This window comes from Hylobates moloch, unplaced genomic scaffold (genome assembly GCF_009828535.3).
Source record: "Hylobates moloch isolate HMO894 unplaced genomic scaffold, HMol_V3 SCAFFOLD_17, whole genome shotgun sequence".
Classification (NCBI taxonomy): Eukaryota; Metazoa; Chordata; class Mammalia; order Primates; family Hylobatidae; genus Hylobates; species Hylobates moloch.
Genome location: NW_026652292.1, coordinates 11,643,146 through 11,656,144, shown reverse-complemented (window position 1 = coordinate 11,656,144; position 12,999 = coordinate 11,643,146).

Below are 12,999 nucleotides of genomic sequence, written 5' to 3'. Positions count from 1 at the left end.
CCCGCCTCGGCCTCCCAAAGTTTTGGGATTACAGGCGTGAACCACCGCGCCTTGCCGGTGCTACACACTTTTAAATGACCAGATCTCAGGAAAACTCATCACGATTGCAAAGACAGCAGCAAGCCATGAGTGGACAACACCAAGCCATGAGGGATCTGCCCCCATGATACAAACACCTCCCACCAAACCCCACCTCCAGCATTAAGGATTACAATTCAACATGGGATTTGAGTAGGGACAACTATCCAAACTATATCACATATGATATGGTGCTAAATTTTACTGTCAGAAAATTGTGATTAAATCTATGACGACTTACTAATTAGAACAGACAAAAAGTAGAAAAATCTTGAATGCACTAAGTGGGGCAGTGATGTTAAAACACCAGAAACATTATACCTCTTGTTAGACTATAAAGCAGTACATCTGTTTTGGAAATTTGTACTTAAAAAATTGAACATAAGAAAGTATTATGTACAAGTTAGTATATTCCTAAAGTTATACTCAAGAGAAATGCTTACATACATGTACAAAAATATATATACACAAAATTTTTCATAGCTGTCCCACCTAGTAATCACATCAAGTGGAAAAAACTCTCAAATGTTTTCCAACAGTAGAATGAATAATAAATTATATTAAATTCTTGCAAGGAGATGCCAGACACCAACAGCAATGAAACTACCACTACAATACATAGCGATATGGAAGACAAGTGACAGGGTTTGGATTATTTGTCCCTTCTAAACTGCATGTTGAAATGTGACGCCCAATGTTGGAGGTGGGACTAGTGTGAGGTGTTTGAGTCATGGGGGTGGATCTCTCATGAATGGCTTGGTGGCCTCCAGTGGGAGAGTGAGTTCTTATGTTAGTCCACATAAGAGCTGGTCATTTAAAAAAGCCTGACATCTCTCTTGCTCTCTCTCTCACCATGTGGCATGCCTGCTCCCGTTTTGCCTTCCCCCATGAGTAAAAGCTTCCTGAGGTCCTGACCAGAAACTGGCATTATACTTTTTGTACAGCCTGTAAAACTGTGAGCCAAATAAACCTGTTTTATTTATAATTAGACAGCCTCTGGTACTCCTTTATAGCAATGAGAAATAGACTAACACTATCATCAAAAATATTATATGGAATAAAAGAGCAGAGACTAAAGATGTAAGCTATATGGTTCTACTTTTATACATTTTAAAACTAATCTGATATATGCTAAATAATACTAGTGGTTAACTTTGGGAGAGTGTAAAGACTAAAACAGGCATGAATAGAAGCATAATATTCTACCTGTTAAACTGTATGCTGGTTATATAGATTCTGTAAAATTGTGGGCAGCTGAGAAATTTGTGTTCTATTCTGAATTCATATTATATTTGAATAAAAATAAGTTTATCTACATTGGATTAGTTTACTTTGCTGACAAAATTTGTAGCTACTACCTTTTCCTCACAAACACTTTGTCTTGACATCATTCTCCTTTGCGTTTATCCATCTATTCATTCAACACATATGCATTCAGTACCATGTCCTTCAGGCATTTGCCAAAATCGGGAATAAGAGAAATGTTTTCCCTGCTTGTCTCCATTCTATTGGAGATGAACTCTAAAGAAAAGCAAATACCAATATGGCACGTGTATACATATGTAACTAACCTGCACGTTGTGCACATGTACCCTAAAACTTAAAGTATAATAAAAAAAAGAAAAAAAAAAGCAAATAAATGAATATAATTTTTCAAAGTACAATGAATACTAGCTGTCATGGAGTATATTAAGACATTTAACATAATGTGTTTGGGGAAGGCCTTTCTGGGAAATGAACCTAGCTGTGAATCTTGGCTCATGAGAGAAGCCAGCTATGTGAAAGACCAGGAAAATGGTTTTTGAATTGAATGAAAATATCCTGAAGTGAGAAGCATCTTGGCAGGTTTTTAACACAGGAAAAAGTCAGTATGATGAAATGTGTTACACAATTCGTACGGAATGAAGTTTAGAATGTACAGGCAAGGTCTCCTGTTCTATGATTCTAGGTACAGGAGAAAAAAGAGATCAGGTTTTAGGAGTAAGTACTTTGGGCTCTTTCCCTTGGAAGATGGTTCTTATACAAAACCTTGAAGTATTATTTTTCTCTTGTGATATTCATGACCATGAAGCATCAGATTTTTCGCTTGTGATTTTTTTGCCTTTGATGTTTTTCCCTTCTAAATTTGTCCCCGAATTTGGTTAATAATTTTCAGTAATTCATTCCTTAGCAATCACATAATCTGTGCAAATAACTACTCTTCTAATTGGTGAAATTTATACATAAAAATTCACAATGGATTTCATACATAAAAATCCATAATGGATTTCTTATGTATGAAAATCACCAATTAGAAGAGTAGTTATTTGCACAGATTATGAAAATAACTCACAATTTTCATAGGGTTTTTGAATTGGAGAAGAAGGTCTCCAAAATAAACTGCTCAGGTAACTGGGAGGATATGGAGTGAAGGAAGTTTCTACTTCACACTCTCCCTAACAAGCTGCCACTTAGAGCTTTAGTACAAAACAGAAAATCCCTGAATGGGGTAAACTACTTTGTAAAAATGAGAACAACAGGTAGAATAAGTAATAAGCACATAAATGAACAACCAATGAAAGCTTATGCGTGACGTGTATTAAACCAAATTCGGGATAACTAACTCTAAGTCAGATTTTGGTGTTGAACTTATATAACAACAAAAAAGAAAGCTGATGGATTTGCCAAATGTTAAAGAAAATATTTTAGTTTAATCAGTGAAGGAGTATTTGCAAATAGGTCATTCCAATATATTTAATATTCATTTCCATTAAAGGGAAATCATTCTAAGGGAATCCCACACACTCAACGTGCCATGGAGCTAAGTAAGAGTCTGTAGGCCTCTAAGACAGAACTTCTGTTGATAATGGGTGAACTCTGAGCATAGTTTAGTACTCTTAATTAATTTAAATATGCACTGAATTATGGTAAAACACGTTATAGACATTTTATTACAAACACATATGTAAAACACATATATATGTACTCTATAACTTCTTTAACATTAATATATTAACTGCTACCTACCTGTGTGGGTACCAATAACCACATATTTCCTGAAAATTCTTAAAAAAAAATATATATATATATGGTATATTTACCTGTCTATACACATACACACATATCAAAATGTCAATCAGCTTTCTTTTTTGCATATCTTCTCTGCATACTACTACAATGTTATGATTCTATGGCTGAACTTGTGCCTTATATATTTAGAAATATTTATATTATAAATATATTTTACTAATTTATATTGTTACCCACCATTCCATAAATGCCTTTAGATATATTTATACAGCATTCACTTTGTGTTATCTTTTCCGCCACTAATTATTATGATGGGCTGTAATATGTACATGTGTGCTGCTTCTAAATGAGTCGCTGGCATAGTCTTTATAGTTTTTCAGGACCAGAAGACAACAATCAGGTAACAGGCTAATTTAACATCAGGATATAACTTTGACAGGCAGATTTTTTTTTCAGCAGCTGTTCTCTAACTATTCTAAAATATGATAGACTTCTCCCTAAATTGTTATGAGGGAGAAATTAAATTGGGTAGAGCAGATGCTGTAATCTCAGGTGTTACTTAGTTTTCTTTATTGCTGACTCTGAGGAATCACATCATGACCTAGTAATTGTAATAATAAAATAGGAAGGAGTATTTGTTGGCTCAAAGATAAAGATGACTCTCAGTAACATGAGGATGGAAAATGTATTAATTATCCACCAATCTGTTCCTTGTTGAAATCACAAATAGAATATATAAGACAAAGTAACTTACAACATATTTTTAAAAGGAAAATGGGGATAGTCATTAAAGAAAAAATCTCATAAATATTGCAAATGGAATAAAAAATGAAGGCATGTTATAAAAAAGAATGAAATCCTGTAATTTGCAGAGACATGGATGGAACTGGAGGTCATTATGTTAAGTGAAATAAACCAGGCACAGAAATACAAATATCACATGTTCTTATTCATATGCAGGAACTAAAAAAATTGATTTCGTGGAATTAGAGAGTAGAATGATGGCTTAACAGAACCCAGAATTGGGGAGCAATGAAAAGAGGCTGGTTAAGGGGTACAAAAATACAGTTAGATAGAAGGAATATCTTCTTGTGTTTGATAGGACAGCGGGATTACTACAGTTAACTATTTATTGCATATTTCAAAATAGAATATTTGAAATGTGCCCAACACAACGAACTGATAAATGTTTGAGGTGATGGATACTTTAATTACCCCAATTTAATCATTACACATTGCATGTATTAAAAATCACATGTACTTCACAAACATGTACAGTTATTATATATCTGTAAAATTGAAGGCAGGTCAACCTAACGCATGACTTTCTGAATATAAAGGAAGTCAATGGAAGATTTGCCAGCAAAATCAGCTTTCTCAGAATGCAAAGATTGCTTCAGAATTGGGGATTACTGTGTTCCCTGAAGCATCTCTAGGAAGCATGTCTAGGCTGCAGAGTGGGCATATGCCTGTTATATAATAATATTATAATACTATGCAATATTAGATTATATACTGGAAATTCAATAAAATAATGTCTTTTAGGTATTTTTATCACACACACACAAAATGGTAACTATGTGAGATAACGGAATGTTAATTTCTTTGACTGTACTAATCATTTCACGACGTATATACACATATATTAAAACATCATGTTGTATACCTTAAACGTATATAATAAATAATAATCAAAAGTAGGGCTAGCCATGGTAGCCAAATCGGGTTGGGAGAGTTAAATGTCTCATGTTGCTTGATATGGCAAATAACATCACGACAAGTAATGAATAGAGGCACTACTGAAGCTAATCGACAGATGCTATAGATCAGGGAAAATAAACTTTCCAATAGAGAAAGCAATTATACCAATTGTGATTATTTCTTTCTAACAAGCTGATGGGTACCTGAAATATTGTAGCTTTCTTCTTTGGTCTACACTTGGAAAAGAGGACCCCTCAAAACGGCCAAGAAAAAGTATGAGTATTTTGATTATTAATAAACTGTCTACTTAGAAAATACCATCTAAACATAAAAAATGACGAATTAAGAGACAGGATTTGTACCATTATTTCATGATTGATATTTATGGACTAACGTTGAGCCCAGTTCCAGCCTTTGGGTTAGCTGGTTGGCTTGCCTTTTCTCTTACCTCATTTAATCATCACCAAACACTATTGGGTTCCCTATTTATAACATGAAGAAACAGAAAAATGTAGATTAAAACACATTACCTAATATGATCAAGCTAGAAAATGACATAGCTGGGATTCAAATACAGCACTGTATAAATACAAAGCCCTTAGTATTAGCAAATATGTTCTACAGTTGGCACTGTACAGAATTCTGTTGCCACTAGATAAAATGGAAAGAAAAAGGACAAATAGTGTGTAAAATTTATCGATGCATTTTGATTAAAAAATGTTAAGAAAATATTAACAAGTCGAGAACATCACTGCCCAAAAGAAGCGATGAGGCAGGAATGGGATTGGTAGATGTCAGTAACACCCAGGAGGTTTCACTACTAGAAAGCATTTTAATCTTTTATCATGTAAATTCTTAAAATGAAAAAAAAATACATTATTTTTGCCAAATGTGATGTAGAGGATAAAACTAAAAAAAGAAGCTCAGATAAATGAATCAAAATGATATTTATTGAATATGTTTAGAAGTATGAAAGTCAAAATATCAATATTTAAGACATGCAGAAATATAGTTAGATGTAAATAGTCACATTCACAGCTGCTTTTAAAAATCATTTTCTCAAGCTTTGGTTTGAGTTATACATATTGGAACAAAAGCATTATATTATATAAGGTTTATTTACTTTGAAAACCCTAGGAAAGTCACTGGAATATCTGGATATTAGTAAGGCATTCTTTACATAGATAAGCAAAAATCAATAGCTTGACTATGTAACAGAAATTACTAATTAGGAAATGTAACGAAAAACAAATCCCAGTCACAAAAGTTATAAAACTTTAAATTATGTAGAAATAAACTTCGTAAGAAATTAGGAAAGTCCATATTAAGAAAACCACAAAAGTTCTACAATTTTAAAATAGGATAAGTAGTGACACAAACCATAGAAGACAGGCGAAAATTATGTATACACTTAAGGAAATTGAAAGAAAATTGGCAAATCAATTTTAAATTTCATGAGAAAAAATAAGAAAGTGAGAATTTATAAAATATTTTTAAATGTGCTTAATTATATTGTATCCTATATGTGCTAAAAAAACATAGTAGTTAAAGGTGACTTTTTTTCTTATAAGGGACAATGAATAGATAAATATAATAATATAAGATAAGGAAGAAATACACATGCATATGGAGGCTTTTACCGTATTAAAAATGCACCATTTTCAAATCAGCCAGGAAAAGAAGTTAGAACTCTAAGTTATGAACTTAGAAGAAAAAATATGCCATATCTCAACCTCACATTATTTATAAAAGCAAATTCCAAACAATTTAGAGTTCTTAAAGCAGGAATATCTAAAAAAACTTACCTGTACCAAATACACAAAAAATCTTTTTTTAACATTTGTAAGAAATTACTTTTCTGTCACAAGAAGGACAGAATCTATGATTTTAAAAAGTGTCTGAATAATCTGCTTAAAATTTAGATCTATACAGTGTATAGTAAATAATAATTATTGGCAGCTGAAAAACATGTGCAATCCATATGAATATTTAGGAGATTATTTTAAAGCAGAAACTAAGACTTGTTAAGGTGAAGACAAGAACTTTAAATAATAAATATTACTGCAAGGAGCTGTAAGGAGAAAGAGGTTTTATCAAACAAGGACTAGAGTAGAAATGTACTGAGAAAACAATTTGCTGACTCAGAGGATAGGGTGTTCAGACATTGTGTCATTTTTCTACCTCTCTGCGCATTTGTGATCAGCTATCTTCTGTTGACAAATCTCTATAGAACCTGTTTGCAACCTCAGTACTTATTGTTCCTCAAAATATGTAACAAGTATTTGCTTTTCTCAATTCTGAAACTGCCTTCTGTGAAGAAGTTAAATTTTGGAAGTAGAAGAGTGCAGCTTTTCAATAACTCTTAAATCTGTGAGTAACGCAAAATGAATTAAAAAATTGGCTTAACCAATAAAGGAACCCTATCACTGTCTTTCATTGAAATGCTGTGTCTCAAGCAAAACTTTAGGAATACACTGAGGTTCTCAACATGATCAGTTTCAACTTTGTTTCCCTATGTGTCTTCTTGGTTTCCCTATGTGTCTTCTTGGTCACAGGTACTCCGTGTGTAGATTTGTTAACTACTTAACTGTTAAAAGTGGAGCAATTATATATTTCTTATTCATATCCAGGAAGATAAAGATAGCATAAGTTATCATTAATTTTATGGGAATAATTCCTGGGATTCCCTCTAATTGGCCCAAAGTAGATCTCCTTTCTACTTGGGTCTCCTCCCCTGAGCTGAATTTAGGTGACTAATACACTGATGTCTAGCTCATCTTCCCATGTTGGCTGTTGCTCCTTGGCCATCCATGTAACCATAGCGTGGGAATCTCTCTCTCACCAATGGAGGGAATAGGAGGTAATATAATAAAAATACTCTTCTTCCAGAACCTCCAATTTAAATTCAAAACTCGTTTACCTAATTGCACACTGTATAACTCCACTTGGATGTCTAATAAGTATGTCAAATTAAAAACTTCCAAAACTGAGTTACAGTAGTCCCAGCACCTAGCACAGACCTTGGTACCATTTATGCAAACATTATGTATTAGATAAATGAATGGAACTACAGGTTAAATAGAAAATTCTCCTATTATCTACATCTTCTCACAAATATGTTAAAAATAACTAGGAGGTGGGACAAAGATTACAGATTTTCTCATTTTATAGCTATCTTCAATAATTACCTGCCTGTTAATTGGAAACATATGCAATGCACAGGGAACTAGCAATAGAGTCAATTGTAAAAAGTATTATCCTCTGGGTTAGGAATAGGCACTCTTTCTATAAAGGGCAAGCCAACCAGTATTTTAGGTTTTGCAGGCCAGCTGGTGTAGTCTGTACCCAATTCTACCAGAGTAGCGTGAAAATAGGTATACACAGAACATAAACAAATGGGCATGTATGTGTTCCAATAAAATTTATTTATACAAACAGGCTACAGCTGGGTTTGCCTAGCAGACTATAGCCTGCTGACTACTAGTTTAGGTAGCAACATTATGCTACTTTTATCATTTATTTATAAAACTTTTCTTTCTTTTTTTTTTTTTTTTGAGACGGAGTCTTGCTCTGTCGCCCAGGCTGGACTGCAGTGATGCGATCTCGGCTCACTGCAAGCTCCCCCTCCTGGGTTCACACCATCCTCCTGCCTCAGCCTCCTGAGTAGCTGGGACTACAGGCGCCCACCACCACGCCCTGCTAATTTTTTGTATTTTTAGTAGAGACGGGGTTTCACTGTGTTAGCCAGGATAGTCTCGATCTCCTGACCTTGTGATCCACCCACCTAGGCCTCCCAAAGTGCTGGGATTACAGGCGTGAGCCACTGCGCCCTGCCTATTTATAAAACTTTTCTAAATGTCCAAATTAGCCATCATATGCTTTTCTAATCAAATCTCAGTACATAATATTAAAAATAGTTATAATTTATACATATATGTCTATTTATGATACTGACATATTAAATCTATTTTAGCTATTACAAATTAGTTGATATACAACATACATGATCTCTTTCTGTAGTTTGGAGGATATAATTCAATGTTGTATCTGAAAGTTGTTTCTCTAGCCACAAAAAAAAAAGAAAAAGCCATTTATTTATTAACACTGCTGAGTCCCCTTAGCTCTCAAAAAGTTTTTTTGTCACTACTTAATTCTACCGCTCATGTTTTGCAGAAAATTGGAACGCATTTTCATGTGATAAATCCAACTCACACGCATTTTTAAAAGTCAATCTAGCATGGATCAGTAGTGTTGGAAAAAAGCATACATTGAGAAACGGCACATCAGAAGTGTTAATGTGTCTGAAAGCGCCTGAATTTTCTCCTCAGACAGAGCTTGTCAGACAAACCTTGGTTCATACAGTGAATATGACATCCCTGTGAATGTGATGTAGTCAGGTTACTCAAATTTACTGAGTCTCAGTCTTATCAGAGCAAGAAAGGAATTGTTGACCTCACCTCATGTATTTGTTGATAAGATAAAAGGGCCATTCAAATGTCCTAGATTAATCTCCTGCATGTCAAGCATTTGCCATAAATAACACTGTTTAATCTGTCCCTCTTTTTTCTCCTTATTTTCATCTCTAGGTAGATTTCAAAGGCAAATTTAGACACCCATAATATGATGGAGCGTAATTTCATTAGAATTCCCTATTAAAAATTAATACTGAAAGTTTTTTGTCCCAGTCTTCTCTAAGTCCCCTAAATATTAGGCTATAAAGGCTATAATTTATCCTACAGATAACTGATTTATCCCCCCAGATAACTGAGCCAATTGTAATTAAGGTATGAAGATGATTCTTAGCCTCACACCTACAAGTCAGAACATTTCCAGAATTAGTTTCTAGGCTATGCATTTGCTTTTCCATCAAGCTGAAAGATTTTTTTAATGACCACTATATTGATCCAGTCATTATAATCTTGTTTCTGTTTTTGCTCATGACATCCTGTCCCTATAGCACCGAACAATCTGTCTAGCACATGCCTCCTCCACCTCCCAGGAGTTGACCCTTCTTTTCCATAAACCTGACCATGGCCTGGCACCCTCTGCAAAAGTGACCCATCACATAGAACAACCCTGAAGTTATTCAGCCTGACAGTAAATGTCTACAAGTTCACTTCTTTTTGCTTACACATAGATATGGGTGAATTCAAATATTAATGGTCAAATTCTCTATCTCCATTTGGAAAATAAATATCTAACTCCTGGAAGCATGTCTATGTCCAGCCTTCTTTGTCCAACCCGTATCTTGTCCATTCTGACTTACTCCCTATCCCCCAAAATCTCTCATTATAGGCCTGCCTAAGTAATCACCAAATAATCTCTATTATTTTGAAGATGATCTATAGAACAATACAAAAAAGACGAGAGATATCTAAGACAATGAGAACTACTTCTGTTTTCTTTTCTTCCATATTCTTTTCCATGCATTTTATTTATTTTAAACATAACAGAAAAACTTTATTTATTTATTTATTTATTATGATTTCAACTTTTATTTTAGTTCAGGGGGGTACCTGTGCAGGTTTGTTTCATGGCTGTATTGAGTGACATTGAGGTTTGAAGTATGAATGATCCCATTAATATGTAGTGAGTTTTGTATCCAACCATTGTTCTTCAACCCTTGCCTCCCTCCTCTATTCTTCTTTTAGTAGTCCCCAGTGCCTAGTGTTGCCATCTTTATATGAATGTGTACTCAATATTTAGCTCTCACTTGTAAGTGAGAACGTGAGGCATTTCTCTTTCTGTTCCTGTGTTAATTCACTTAGGATAATGATCTCCAGTTGCGTTCATGTTGCTGCAAAGGACCTGATTCCACTTCTTATGACTGTGTAGTATTCCATGATGTATATGTGATACATTAGCTTTATCTAATCCACGACTGATGAGCACCTAGGTTGATTCCATCTCTTTACTATTATGAATAGTGCCGCAATTAACATATGAGTGCGTATATCTTTTGGTAGAGTGATTTATTTTCTTTTATATATATACTCAGTAATTACTTTCTCTAGTATTTTCAAATTCTTTCTCTCATAGAAAAAGAAGTAAAGTGTTTTAATTATAATGGTAGCAATGATAGTTGACTCATGGTTTTCAGGAAAAGCATTACCATTTGAATGCAGCTTCTATCCAAAATTTTACTTGTCTCTGAAGAAGAACAAATATTTTCCAGTTCCAACTCATATATGAAGTTTTTTTCTGTTTACTTAAAATATATTTTTGTGCTAAATATTATATAACACACTCTGTAATATAAAATGGCATAAAGGAGATAAATAAAAGTTTACATTGATATGATATTAACTGTAATAGGAAAAGGAACATTTTTAAAACCCTATGATTTCAAAGAACTGAAACTGTAGCCAGAATAATAAAAATTGCATGTACCCATACTCTTGACAAGATTCTTGAGTTTGATTTTAAAGTCAGTCATCTCCAACTTTGCAATGGCATTTTCTTACTATTATTGTTATTATTCAGTTTTAAAATCCTAATCTTAACATGGAAGCAATAAAGGCAAAATAACAGAGTCATTCTAATTATGAAATGAGCTAAACATTTGTGCCTGCTTCTATATGCCTGTATCACTATCTGATATGCAGTAAAGTATGTGATTAAGGGAAAGCTTTGCTGCCTTGTTCTATTTTATTTAAAGGTTCATAGAGTATTTCAACTGTATTATTACAGGTTCCTGTACTTGGCCTTTAGAAATGATGGTGAAGTGTCACTGAAGTAGAGACAATGTGTATGAAATCATATCTGAAGTGTTACCATCAATAGCCAATTTTAAATTATTGATCCACTTCATCCCATACAAGCGGAAGTCACTGAGTGAGTACTTCCAATTTGTAGACTCAGTGAGTTATAGTAATCAAATCTAGAAATTGTAAAGCTATGAATATCTGTGGCTTACTATGCATTCCTAGGATGAGGTTGTGACCTCCACGTCACCTGCAGGTGCAGATTTATTCCATTTACTCCAAAATGAAAATTGATTCTCTCACATCCCGTCACAGCCTATCATGTATCAAATTACCTCCTGACTTACACCTAGGCGAATCAGTGGTTTCTAATAATAGCCACATATGAGTGAATTTGTGACAGATGACTAAGCTGCTATATTCCTACCAGCAACGTTGAATTTAGCACTTCACACAAGAATTGCGCCAGTTTTGAGTATCACAAAGATCCAGGTCAACTTCAACTACTCAGAGACCGGCAGCTTGCACAGCAAACATATTCCTTAATTATAGCAATAGGATTATAAAATTTGCCATCATTAATTGGTTTCATCGAGATAATTTTACAAATCTTTTCTTATTCAAATATAAAGCTTTTTGACAGAAACTTTCCGGATTTGTTTCTAATGTGGAAATGTCAGATAAAGTTGTATATAAATTTGGTTCTCCTCTTGTAGGAATACATTGTTTTTTGAAAAACTATTTTCAAATAATTTTGGATTATATTCTCAGTGCTATCAATTGGATTTGTAATGATACAAATTTGTAACACATTTCAAATGCAAGTTGGCACCTGTGACTGGATGGGGACAGATGTCTATTTGGGCATCTCCTTGAAGAGCTCTGTGAACTATTATATCTAAATTTATATATTTATCTTCCCTCATTTTCCCCACTTTGTTTCAAAATCATGCTCATTTTTTCTTGCCTCTTACTCCTATCATAATTTTATCCCTTTTTTCCTCTTCATTAAAAACAATGGTATTGTTATCAACATATCGTTCCAGTAATTCATATATATTTCTTGCATTCATTTATTCAACATTTATTAAGCAATTACTTTATGTGAAAAAGTTAACTAATATGGTATTAAAAGATGAATCAATATTTTGACTGAAATAAGTTTGCATTTGAGCCTATGAGCAGTTTTATTTAAAATATATGATCCTGAAAATCATTGATGTGGTGTGATGGTTAGGAGTAGGTGTCAACTTAATGAGATTGAAGGATGCCTAGGCAACTGGTAAAGTATTGTTTCTGGGTGTGTCTGTGAGGGTGTTGCCAGAGGAAATTAACATTTGAGTCAGTGGACTGGGAGAGGAAGACCTGCCACCACTGTGGGTAGGCAGCATCCGATTGGCTACCAGTGCGGCTGGAACAAAGCAGGGGAAGAAGGTGGGATAAGCTGGCTTGCTGAGGTTTCTCGCTTTCATCTTTCCCCCATGCTGGATACTTCCTGCCCTTAGAC